Raw genomic sequence first — 11,762 nt, forward strand, 5'->3', positions numbered from 1 at the left:
AGATGGCCGCTTGTTCACCTTCAAGCCTTTAAGACCCCAGACACTATCTCTTTTGATAGCCGGGCACCATCAGCTTTCTTCACCACATTTGCTTATGCACCCATTTGTCTTCAGCGATCCTATCATGGAGGTGTGCAGTCAATGATATGATTTTTTGTTCTTTGATGCCTGGTAACTGATCCCTTTGGGACCACTCGATCACACAGGCTGGTGTGTTCTTCCATGTGGACTTTGTTGCTTTTGAGCTACCCTTGTGACTTCTATAAAGTTTCTAGGCACAGATATGTTTATGACCGTGTGTTTATAATGCAATAGGGTGCGGCAGGGGGAGATGTTTTTTTAAAAAAGAGCTCTTACAACTTACTAATAAAGAATAAGTTGCTCAATATCAAAACGGGCAAAAGATCTGAATAGACATTTCTCCCGGAATGACAATGACCGAAAATCCCATGAAAAGATGCTGGACCTTATCAGCCATTCGGGAAACAGACGTGAAAACTACAATGAGATCTTGCTGCACACTTTGGGCAACTCCTTGTGTGTCCCAGTTGATCCAGTTGATTTACAGGTCTTTCTTTGAAGGCGCCTCTGGGTGGACTCCAACCTTTGTTCTTTGGGTTAACTGAACACACTCACTGTTGGCACCGAAGGCCCCCTATATAATATGTTGGGTGCTCTTGCATTGGCGTCAACTGCTAGTGGCCCTAGGTAACTGTCATAGTGGCCTCAGGGGATTTTCTTGGCTGTAATCTTTATAGAAGCAGGTCAGCAGAGTGAATGCAAACTAGAGTGAATGCAAACTACCAACCTTGTGGTGAGCACTTACCCACTGGGCCACCAGGGCCCTTCCTTATACTTTACATTATGGGTGTAAATCGTGGAAGTGCAGTTGAAGCAGCGCCTCTTTGACTCGGCCTCTCGTTCGGCTCTAACCCAGATAGTCAAATGAGCAGCGGCTGTGTTCATTCAGCAAGACAAGCTCTCCAATCTTTTCTAAAGTTATTTCCCGTCCTTTTTCTTCCCGTTCTCCCCCATTTCCATCAAGCGGAGCCCTTGAATGCCTTTCCCCGCCAGCTATTCAAGAGGCTGTTCTCCCTGGAGCTGGCGACACAGAACCTATTAATAAGCAAACAGAACGAACTGGCACACACTCCTCTTAGTTAAATTCCTCTGCCACCAATTCCTCAAACACTTCCCTTTAGGGTTTTCCTGCGGAGTCCCATTCATTTAGAGGAAATGTGGAGAATTGCTTAATGTTTCTTGTTGTAAGCAAATGGCGGTACATGCCGATTACATGTGGAGAGCAAAATGCCGCTCTTCTCCTTGGCTTCCAAACCCATCTGGTGGCCCTGGCGAATCCTGAGCAGCCTTCCCACCACGAGCCACTGTCCAGGCTGTGTGAAATGGAAACCTTTCCTTCTTCACAAACCGAGCCTTTATTCTGCCAGCCTGCCAACCCACTCGCCCACTGATTGTCTCACTGCCCCCCTCCCTGCCCAATTGTAAAATGGCACCACCACACTGCTTGACTCTGCACATAGGGAGTTCAATTCCCCCCAACAGTGTATTGTCTTGCCCCTTCCTCGGGTGTGCAGAGTAAGCCAAGAGAGTGTCTGTCATGTCAGATTCCTAAGAGAGGCTGGGAAGAGGCAGTGGGGGACTTCCATTGGAAGGGAATTCTGGGAGAAGGGAAGTGCGAAGTTTCTGACTCAGCTACGCCTATGTCGGGGACCCAATGGAAGCTCATGATTTAGAGAAGAAAAGAGTAAGTTTATCCTCTCCTGTCTTGAGGTCCTCTATGTTTATAAACAAACTCTAAAAGCCCCGCCGTGGTGGTGCTGTCTTCTCCAGCACACTCAGAGCCTAGATAAGTGAGCCCCTTCCCTGTGGGTGGGGTGGGGCACTAAGGGTCTAAGGCCCCTGGAGGCAAAACCGTCAGTGCTCATCCAGCAACATAGCCTAAAGTTGGCAGTTCCAACCCACCAAAGGGTGCCATGGAAGAAAGGCCTGGTGGTCTACTTCCATAGAGATTACAGGCAAGAACCAACCCCCTGTGGGGCCCATGTCACCATGTGTAGTACAAACCAATTTGATGGCATTGGGGTTGGTGTGTACATGTGCGTGTGTGTACGTGTACACGTGCTTACAATCAATGAAGAAAAGAGTACTTCCCAAATCCCTCCTTCTTGCAGCAAGGAGAGCAAAAGAGTCAAGTGGCAAAAATATTTTCAACCTTTTGACAGCATTTAAGGGAGAAAAGAAAGCCTATTAGAGCAATGAGACTTTCTCTGTGTCTGGTGATAAACAGATTGAGACCCAGAGAGTTAGAATGACTACCAACCTGGGGCCCAGGACCCCCCCCCCCTCCCCCATGGGCAAGTCAGGGATGGAATGGGTTTTGTCTTCCAGAGCTCTATCCACTGTAAGAATCGGCAGTGTCCACCAACATGAAGGCATTCTTCACATTAAAAACAACCAGACTATCATCACACTGCATTTCTTACCCTCCCAAATGCTCCTTCTATTTCCCCATTGAGGAAAACTGCCCCCTGCTGTTCCTCCCGCAGAGGGTGCTGCCCAGGATCACAGCACAGGTGGGGCACCACACAACTCTTAGGAGCACGCGTGCAGACTGTAAGCCACGTGCCAGCACAGAGTTCGCCTCATCATCTTGATGCTGTTCCAAGTCCTGGCCGCTCACACTTTGCCACAGCATCCCCCACACTGGTTTCTGCTTTCCACCACTTCTTCTTGTTACCACTTAGACAAACTGTGAGTCTTTGGGCAGTTCAAAGCTTTTGGGCCTCTGTTTTCTAATAAGTACAACAGTGATGTCATCCACTATTAAGACTCCCTGAGTGGGGCAAAGAGGACCTAGTGGGACACCAGTTAAAGTACTCAGCAGCCAAGCGAAATGTCAGCTGTTAAATCCCCCACCTACTTCTCGGAGACAGAAAGACATGACAGTGTGCTTCCGTAAAGATGACGGTCTTAGACACTCCATGGGGCCGCTCAACTCCGTCACTCCCACTCAGGGGCCATGAGTTGGGTTGGTTGAACACACGGTTACTCACTCCATGCCTGGCTGAAAGATCGCCCCTTTGAACTTACCTGGAAGCTCCTCAGAGAGACAATTGACAATCTGCGTCTAAAGGACCACAGCCTGGGAAACCCCGTAGAGTGGTGGTACTGAGCGCACACAAGGTTGTCATGAGTCACGATGGACTTCAGGACAACAACTAGGACTTCCCGTGAGAGCCCTGGTCCCAAGTTATGAGTGAGTAGATCGTGCCTCCCCTCTGTCTTAACAGTTGCCACAGTTCTGAGTACACGTATGAGCTGGTTTGGTTTTATTCTTGCGGACGCAGAACCACTTCCTAAATAGGCTGCCATACTCCTTCATCTCCAAAAAGTAGGCCAAGGATTCAACATTGTGTGCTCTCCGTGACTGGTGTTATTTCCTTTGTTTTCATGGAGACTCGGTTCAGCGGGCCAACTGGACCATGCTTCTCAAGGAGCGGCCTCTATTTCTCACGGAGACTAAGTCACGACACCCCTGGGCTTCAGCCTTCCCGTGTTACTCCCTTGCAGGTGGAGAATGTTGGATCACTAATGTTCCTTCCACTCTAGCACGCATGAAGCCAAGGGGACGAGCAGATGGGGAATGTTGGATCACTAATGTTCCTTCCACTCTAGCACGCATGAAGCCAAGGGGACGAGCAGGACCAGGAGACCCTGGCAAGAAGGAAGAGTGGCCTAAGGATCTAGATTTTAAAAGTCTTTCAATCTGCTCCCAATGGCCTGGGGAGGTAAGGGGGTCTGGGACCCCCATACTCCTTTAACTACCCAGTGAAAACACAGTAACCTCAAAGAGAGACCATGAACTCGCACCTACTGCGAGAGCAAATGAGACTCTAGATGATAAAAAGCCATAGTTCTAATTCTTTCACAATAGTATAAAATTACACATTTTATCCAGAAAACAAAATAAGAGTGGGAGTAACTAGCTGTGAGGAAATCAGTCCGACTTTGGCACCCCCCAGCCACTCTCCTCCCTCTGCCTTTGCTGTCTGGTGCATGTTTCCCTGCCAGCTGAGCCTCCCTTTAGAGGGTGCATACTATCCCTCTGCGGTCACCCACCGCTCAGCCTCTGGCCTTCCCTCCTTTGGGGAAAGTAGATTGAGGTCGAAGTTTCTAGAAACGTCTTACTCTTTAGCTTCCAAAGGCAATCAGAGTTTCCCTTTCTTTCTTGATCTGACTCGACATGGTTTACTCTTTCTTTGGTTGACTGGGGATCCTGGAGCAGCAATGGTATCCAGTGTGTTCACGTGGACGGACTTGTGTTTCACACTTGGCTTTGAGGTTCAGGAATATATGGAGGTGGTGGGGACCGGGGTTCTCTCGTCCAGGATCTGTTAATGCTGCTCTTGGTCCTCAGCCTATGAGTAAAAGAGAGAGAAATAGAAAGCAATGTGAGTTTAATATTGGGGTGGGGTGGGGGGGGTAAGCCTCATTGACATCCTTCTAGCCCTTGTCTATCTCCAGCAACCTTATCATAATCCTACTCATTCCCATCCTGACTTTGCCCAAACTTCAACCTCATACACTAATGTATGGGCTGATGCATACAATCTTGTCAAAGGGAAACATTACTAGCCGTGGAATTTTGCAGCAACAAGAATAAGAAAGTGATAGGGTGAAGCATCCATTCATCTATACCTGGACTCCTTCACAATGCCAGCGTCAATGTGCACCTTTCCTGGACAGGCATTGGAGCTTAAAGAAACACCTGTATCTGGGCCTCACCGCAAGCTGACTTGTTTGCAATCTTGCAGATAGCTTCAGGGTACCTGCATACCTTACACATTTTAGAAGCCATTCTGATTTGCAGCCCCGGCTGGGGACCAGAAGCTTTGTTGAAGATTATGACAAGTTATGGGAAGTGCATATAATCCAAGAAGCGAGACATAGAAGATGCATGACAATATGAATATCATTTGATCTCTCACTCAGAAAAGGTGGGAAAACACAGTTTTGAAATGGACACTGGTTGTTACATAATTTGGGGATCAACTTGGAGATATTAAAGTGTAGAGGTGTAGAGGTCACAGCCTGATGGTACCTCCTGGTAGGTGTGGTCTTCTCATAAGGAAGATCCTGGGAACATCCTTTCTCTCTCTCACTCTCTACCTTCACCTTCCTGCTGGCAAGATACTCAGAGACCTGACAGAGACCTTCCAGAGCCCTGTGATGCTTCTTCCACCTGATCCATGGGACGTTGCTTTTTAACCCACCAGCCTGTGATCTTCCTGCATTTTGCATCATTGTTTGTGGATGTGTGAGTTGGAAGAGGGATTTATGGACTTGTATCAGACTTATGGACTTGATCTGGACTGGACTGGGATGTCTGATTGATGCATAATTCTTTTTCATTAAAAGATCCTGTTATTTGGGGGCTCTTACAGCTCTTAAAACAATCCATACATCAATTGTATCAAGCCATAATTATTTATTGATATAAAGCTCTCTCTTACACATATATGAGTGTCCTTGGATTTAAGTCCCTAGTCAACCCCTCCTAACACAGGCACACTCTTACTCCTTTATCCACCAACCACTGATTCAATAAACCTCGGTGCTATGAAAGAAAACCAGGAGCCTCCAGCCGCCTACCTTTAATCAAAAGGGACAGACATACAAAAGAGCTTCAAAAAGTTTGTGGAAAATCAAACATAACTGAATTTTCCACAGACTTTCTTGAAAGCCCTTCATCTAGAGAATTAACTGTAAAGTGATAAATGTTCAGATTAAGTGCTAAGGGAACTTGGAAGAGTGAAAGGTCACTTCTAGCTTCGTACATCATAGGGGCTTTTTGGAAGAGAAGTTCTTTGAGGCTACTACTTGAAGACTAGCTGACACTTCAACAGGCAGAGATGGGAGACAGCAGGCAAGGGAGTGGATCACTTGAACAAACGTTCAGAGCTGGGAAAGACTTGAGGAAAGTCCCAAGGGAAAGACAGGATGGAAATGAGAGTGATAAAGATGGAGGATTCAGAAAAAACAAGGAGTAACTTACAGTCCCTGCTGCAACATGGCTGAATCTTGAAAACATTCCAGCGTGTGTCAAAGAAGCCAGGCACCCAAGGACAAATAGTGACTACTAGTCCCCTCTTCCATGAAATATTTAGGGCGGACAAATGCCGAAACAAAGGTAGACTTGCCAGGGGCCAGGTTGAAGGGGCGGGGAGTCCTGAGTTAAGGTGTGCCATTTCTCTTGGAGGTGGCATAAAAAGAAAAGGTTTGCCAACATGGTGAATATATTTAGAGTCTGCATTTTACACTTAGGGATAGTTCAAATGGACATTTTTGAGTCATATACTTTATCACAATTTTGAAAATACCAGTGTCAAGGCAGATGGAGAAGGCCCAGGCGTAGCCGTCCGTGCCAGCCTGTGACCCACAGTCGTCACCCTTTACTCCCTCCTGCTCACCACGTCCCTGACCTACCGAGTGCACACACATCTCTTTCTGTGTGGGCTCTTTAAGACTTTCTGCAAGGTCCATTCTGCTGTGCGTGAGCTCCCGGATTTGAAAAAATTTCCCTGTTAATCACTATGCAACTCTCTGCCACAAGACAAAAATTTATGTGGGGCCAAGGACCAACTTGTCTGGTCCTCACAGCCACTTGACCACTGTGCCTTCTCCACTTGACAGAGGAGCCAGAGACACAGCGAGGTTAAGTAGTGAACTCAAGACTGTGTGTGATGAGTGAGGGAGTAGGGATTTGAACTCTCCCTGGTACTGAAGGCCACGCCCCCATCTTTTGCAATATTTTAAAAAGAAAACACTTCACTGTCAGTGAGCCGATGCTACTCATAGTGACCCTATAGAACAGGGTAGAAGTGGCCCTGAAAGTTTTCAAGACTAACTCTTTTCAGAAGTACTAAACCCTCTTTTTCTCCCCTGGAGTCACGGGTGGTTTTGAACAGCTGATCTTGAGACTCACGGCCACTATATCACCAGGGCTCCTCTTATATTATAATGCCCATGCAACATTACAATATGTTTTCTGTTTGGACATTGGACCACCTTGAAACCATCTACCATTTTATTCTGTTCATTGGTTCTCAACACTAGATTGGCTAAAAACTCAGGGGAAGCTCACTTCCCAACCTCCTTGTCCTTAAGTAGATTCACAGGACTAATCTCAAACAATCAAATGTATGAAAATTGCATGCGTCACTTCGGGTCTAATCTAGAAAGAAGCCCCTTTCAACTCTTTGCACTCTCCCTTCCTTCCATGGAAACAGCCATGAGTTAGGTGGTGGCCTCCCACTCAGGGCGGTCTCCTCAGGACTCATATGGAGCATATCTACACCCCAAGTCACTGCCCCTGTCTTGGAGTAAAAGCCAGAAGTTCGCTTTTGTTGAGTAAAACTAAAAAGATTTGAGAATTTATTATTGCAGCACAGCCTATTGTACTTTTACTTGGTCATGTATAGATTGAAATAGATCTGTAGGTTTTGATGTAATGTTCTCAACTCCCAAAGACAAAGGCCGGTTCTTATCAAGAGACTGATCCTAGAAGGCAAACGTCATAAAAAAAGAAGTAGCGAGTCCACTCAACACCAGCAGGAACCCCGTCCTAAGTTGGGGACTGCTGAGCGAACAAAGAAAGGAATCTCTCTGGGGTCTCGACAGTGGTGGCGGTAACCAGGTTTGGTTGAACAGTGACATAGTTGAGCCTCGAGGGTCAGCCGCATCCGAAGGGAATGGATTGTGACAGTACTGTTGTGAGGGCTAAGGTGTAGAGAGGAGCGAAGCGCTAGACATGAGCAATCGAACCAGCCCCACCCATGCTGCCGCACAGCCAGGAAACAAAAGAACAGAGCTGTAACACGAACCATATGGTTTGATAACTAATAGCACTTCTAAGGGTCTTCCTTGTTATTATCTTAATTCCGGCTCACACTTGGCCTCTCTTATTGCAACTGAAATGCTATCTCTAGTTGCTATCTTCTCTCGATTTCAAAACATTGTTTTTAAAGCGAGATATGAATACATCAGAGACTCTTTCCTATCTCGCAGAGGGAAAGTTCATCTGAGAGCACCTCCATAATAAAGCCTACCCAGATATAATAAATGGGAGCTGTCAAAATGATTCTCACTTGAGACACCAACTGTAGCTAATATTACTCGATATGCAGATGTTTTCTGTCTCTTTCTCTTAGACAGAAAAAAAAGGGGGCATTTAAATGGAATAATGATAAATTGGTATTAATATGAAGCGGCTCTGCTACAGTGTGGCACAAGGTTACAGACATGTCAAGGGTTGGAGACGCATGTGAGCAAGGAAACCCTCACCTCTGCGCTGAAGTGAAGGGTCTCCATAATTGATTAGCTGAAATATGTGCTCTATCTCCAGACCACACCGTACTATATGAGAGAGAGAGAGAGAGAGAGAGAGAGAGAGAGAGAGAGAGAGAGAGAGAGAGGAAGAAGGAATAGGCTGTGCTAAAACCTGGCTGGGGAAAGACAAGTTCTCCTAGAACACAGAAAGGTTTTGCACCCAGTAGGTGCTTAGAAATGGCAGGCTTCATGGAAAATAAAACCATTAGCCCAATTCCGTCAAGGGGGTTCAAAAATAGACAAGAAACTCCAAGCAATGCTTTATCCAAATGCCAAGGCCTGCCCTCCGTGGATTGTACCGTCCCTGGGCAGGCTGGCTGGCTGCCCGGTACTGGGACCAGCAAGAGTCCCCTCACACTGGTTTCCACTTCATTTCACCCTCCTGCTGCCCCACTTGCACGCAGGTCCGCAGCACTGGGGAGGAATGTGGAAAACCTCCCTGAGCTGCTTAAAAAAAAAAAGGAAAATAGAAGAAAGACTAGTGAAAGGCGTAAAGGGCAACGGGTCTAATGGGGCATCCCCCTAAATGATGAGGCATTTCTTCCTAGAGACTCTTGGGAAACTCTTGCAGGACGTCTCCTGGTGATGATCAAATGCTCCCTCAAGCCCTCAGGCCCCGGAGTCTGTAAACCTTGGAACACAGCCTTTTATTATGCTTGGGAGAGTTTACTTTGGACAAGTAAGTTCAACTCCACAGGAGGGTGGGGGGAGTTTAATTAACCTGAAAACATAGTGCTCTAAGAGTCTGTCTGCAAATGAATAAACATTCATTCACATATATTTTATGAATAGGAGGCAGAGACCAGGAGATAGTCAAAGTGAACCAAATGTTTATCCACTGGAACAGTCTAAATGGCTGCATACCCAACTCTCAATTTCCTATGGAAATGGTCTGGATAATTCATAAGAGCACCTGGTCTCCCAACGACAGCCACCAGAGTCCCTCCGAAACCAGCTTCTCGTTCTTTAAGAGCCAGCACCCTGTTAGCATTCGAGACTGGCCGAGCTGAGCACCCATCAGACGCTCGGGCTGGGAGAGCTGATGGAAGACTGTGCTGCGGAAAGTCTGAAGAGTCTAAAAGTCCCTGAACTTGTCAGGGAGGATTTGTTAAGTGGACAGACTATCTGCAACTGATCTATCAGATTCACGTTCTAGGAGTTAAAAGAATGCAGAACATTAAAAAAAAAAAACCAAGAACCCTAAAAGGACGTCCAATCAGGGGTTTGAGCTTTCTGCTTAGAGTAGAAGGCCCCCTTGGGACAGTAGATGAAATGGTGAGCTGCTAACCACAAGTAAGGTCGGCGGTTCAAACACACCGGCTGCATTGCAGGAGAAAGACGAGGTTGCCTGCTCCTGATACAATTGACAGTCTCGGGAACTGAAAGAGCAGTTGTTCTCCGTCCTCTGAGTCAGAATTGACTCCAGGGCAGTTGGGTTTGGGTACTGCCAGTTTTTCCCTCAACTACTGATCAACTAAAGGGGAGAAGGGAAACTTCCCTTCCTAACTAACCCCTGTGATCTTGGGTAATAGACGTATCCTGACTCAAATCGATAGTAACCCACCCCAGGGTATAAACCGTGCCTCTGCTGTGCAGCCAGTTGGGTGAACCTTGCTTATCTCAGGCTTATGAGGTCCCAGCTGTAACTGTAGGGGCAGTTCTGTCCCTGCGGTCCTCTCTCGGGGAACTTTGAGTAGATGTCTCCGATACAAGGCAGCTGGCTGCTTTGTGCAAAGCAAAAGGCTCCTGTCATCCTGCACAAGGGGCTGTGAGCCCTCCGAGGAGTGGGCCCCCATCGTTTTCAAAATGCACAGAGAGACCACACTCATACTGAATGCAGGGCCCCTCCACGATGAACCGGGAGTGGCACCCAGGGCCGCCTCCCATCAGAAGCAAGATTCAGACCCCGGGTGACTGGACTCAGCTGGTCATGATGGCTGCAACACGCTGAGAGAGCTGTATGACCTTGGGTGAGTTACTGAAGCATTCAAACCTTGGCTTTCTCCTCTGTAAAATGGGAGCGATGATGGTAAGGATCTCGCAGGGGTCTTGTGTGGCTTAAATAGCACGATTCAGGTAGAGCATTTAGGACAGCACAGGTCACACACACACACACACACACACACACACACACACACACACACACACCCAAAAAAAGAAAAGAAACCCAAGTGCTAAAGAAATGTCGACTGCTAGTATTTTCCCTCAAATTTACAGAATTCTAAGGAAAGTGCTTTATGAAATATAGAGTCTTCCTTGAATACCGGCCCCCTTCTCTACCCCTGATGCTTACCATCAGACAGATCCTTGGAGAGTCAGAAGGACCTTCCTGGTCACTGTTTCACCTGTGAATGGCTTCGCACAGATGGATGTGAGACGGCTTTGTCCTGAAGCTGAGAACAACAGAAAATTCCTGCCGCCATATGGCATTGTCCACAAGTACCCCAGCCAAGCATCTTCATGATGTCTTACCTGAACAAGAATTACTATGCCTGTTTTATAGGCTAGAGTTGAAGAACAGAGCATAGGCCTAAAACAACCTCATAAGGAATATAATGACAAAGGCTAAGAATTTTTCTCTGGACATTTGAACATCTTCTTCCATTTCCAGGTCTCAGTGTACTCTCATTGACAAGATATTTGCCAGAAAAAAACAGACAATCTGAGTCAATTTAGACTATGTGTTAGTCTAGGGAGACTAAAGAAGCAAATTCATAGACACTCATATATGTAAAGGATAGAGTTTTATATAAAGGGTAATTTTGCATTAAGAAAGCATCCCAACCCAGTCCAGCCCAAGCCCATAAATCTGATATTAGCCCATATGTCTGCCAATCTGTAAAGTCCTCTTTAGACTCATGAAACACATGCAATGATGCCGAATGCAGGATGATCACAGACCAGTGGGTAGAAAGTCTTTGGATTCAGTGGCGTTGTAAGCATCTCAGCTCTGGCAGAGCCTCCACGTGGCTTCTCCAGTTCCCAGAGCACGGGGTCTATCAGCGTAGTGCCATGGGTCTTGTCAGTAGAGCATCTCCAAGGGAGTGAGCAGAGAGTCCCACCTCCAAGGAGAAAAACACAGATTCCTCAGAATTCCCAGGGGAAGCCCATGCCCACACAGAGGCCCCACTGGCTACATCCTGATTGACAGCCTAGACTCCACCCTTATGCTCGATCCTCAAATTGACACCAGATTACATAGCTACCACAGACGACAATGTGAATGACGTCTGTATTGCTGAGGTCTACAAATAAAGCAAGGCAATGTCTAACCCAATCCTCTGCTCATCTAAAGCTGAACACGGTGTGGCTGGGAGTGGCCTGCTCCTTCGTACCTTGGTCAGCACACCCGC

This window comes from Tenrec ecaudatus, chromosome 8, assembly GCF_050624435.1.
Source record: "Tenrec ecaudatus isolate mTenEca1 chromosome 8, mTenEca1.hap1, whole genome shotgun sequence".
NCBI lineage: Eukaryota > Metazoa > Chordata > Mammalia > Afrosoricida > Tenrecidae > Tenrec > Tenrec ecaudatus.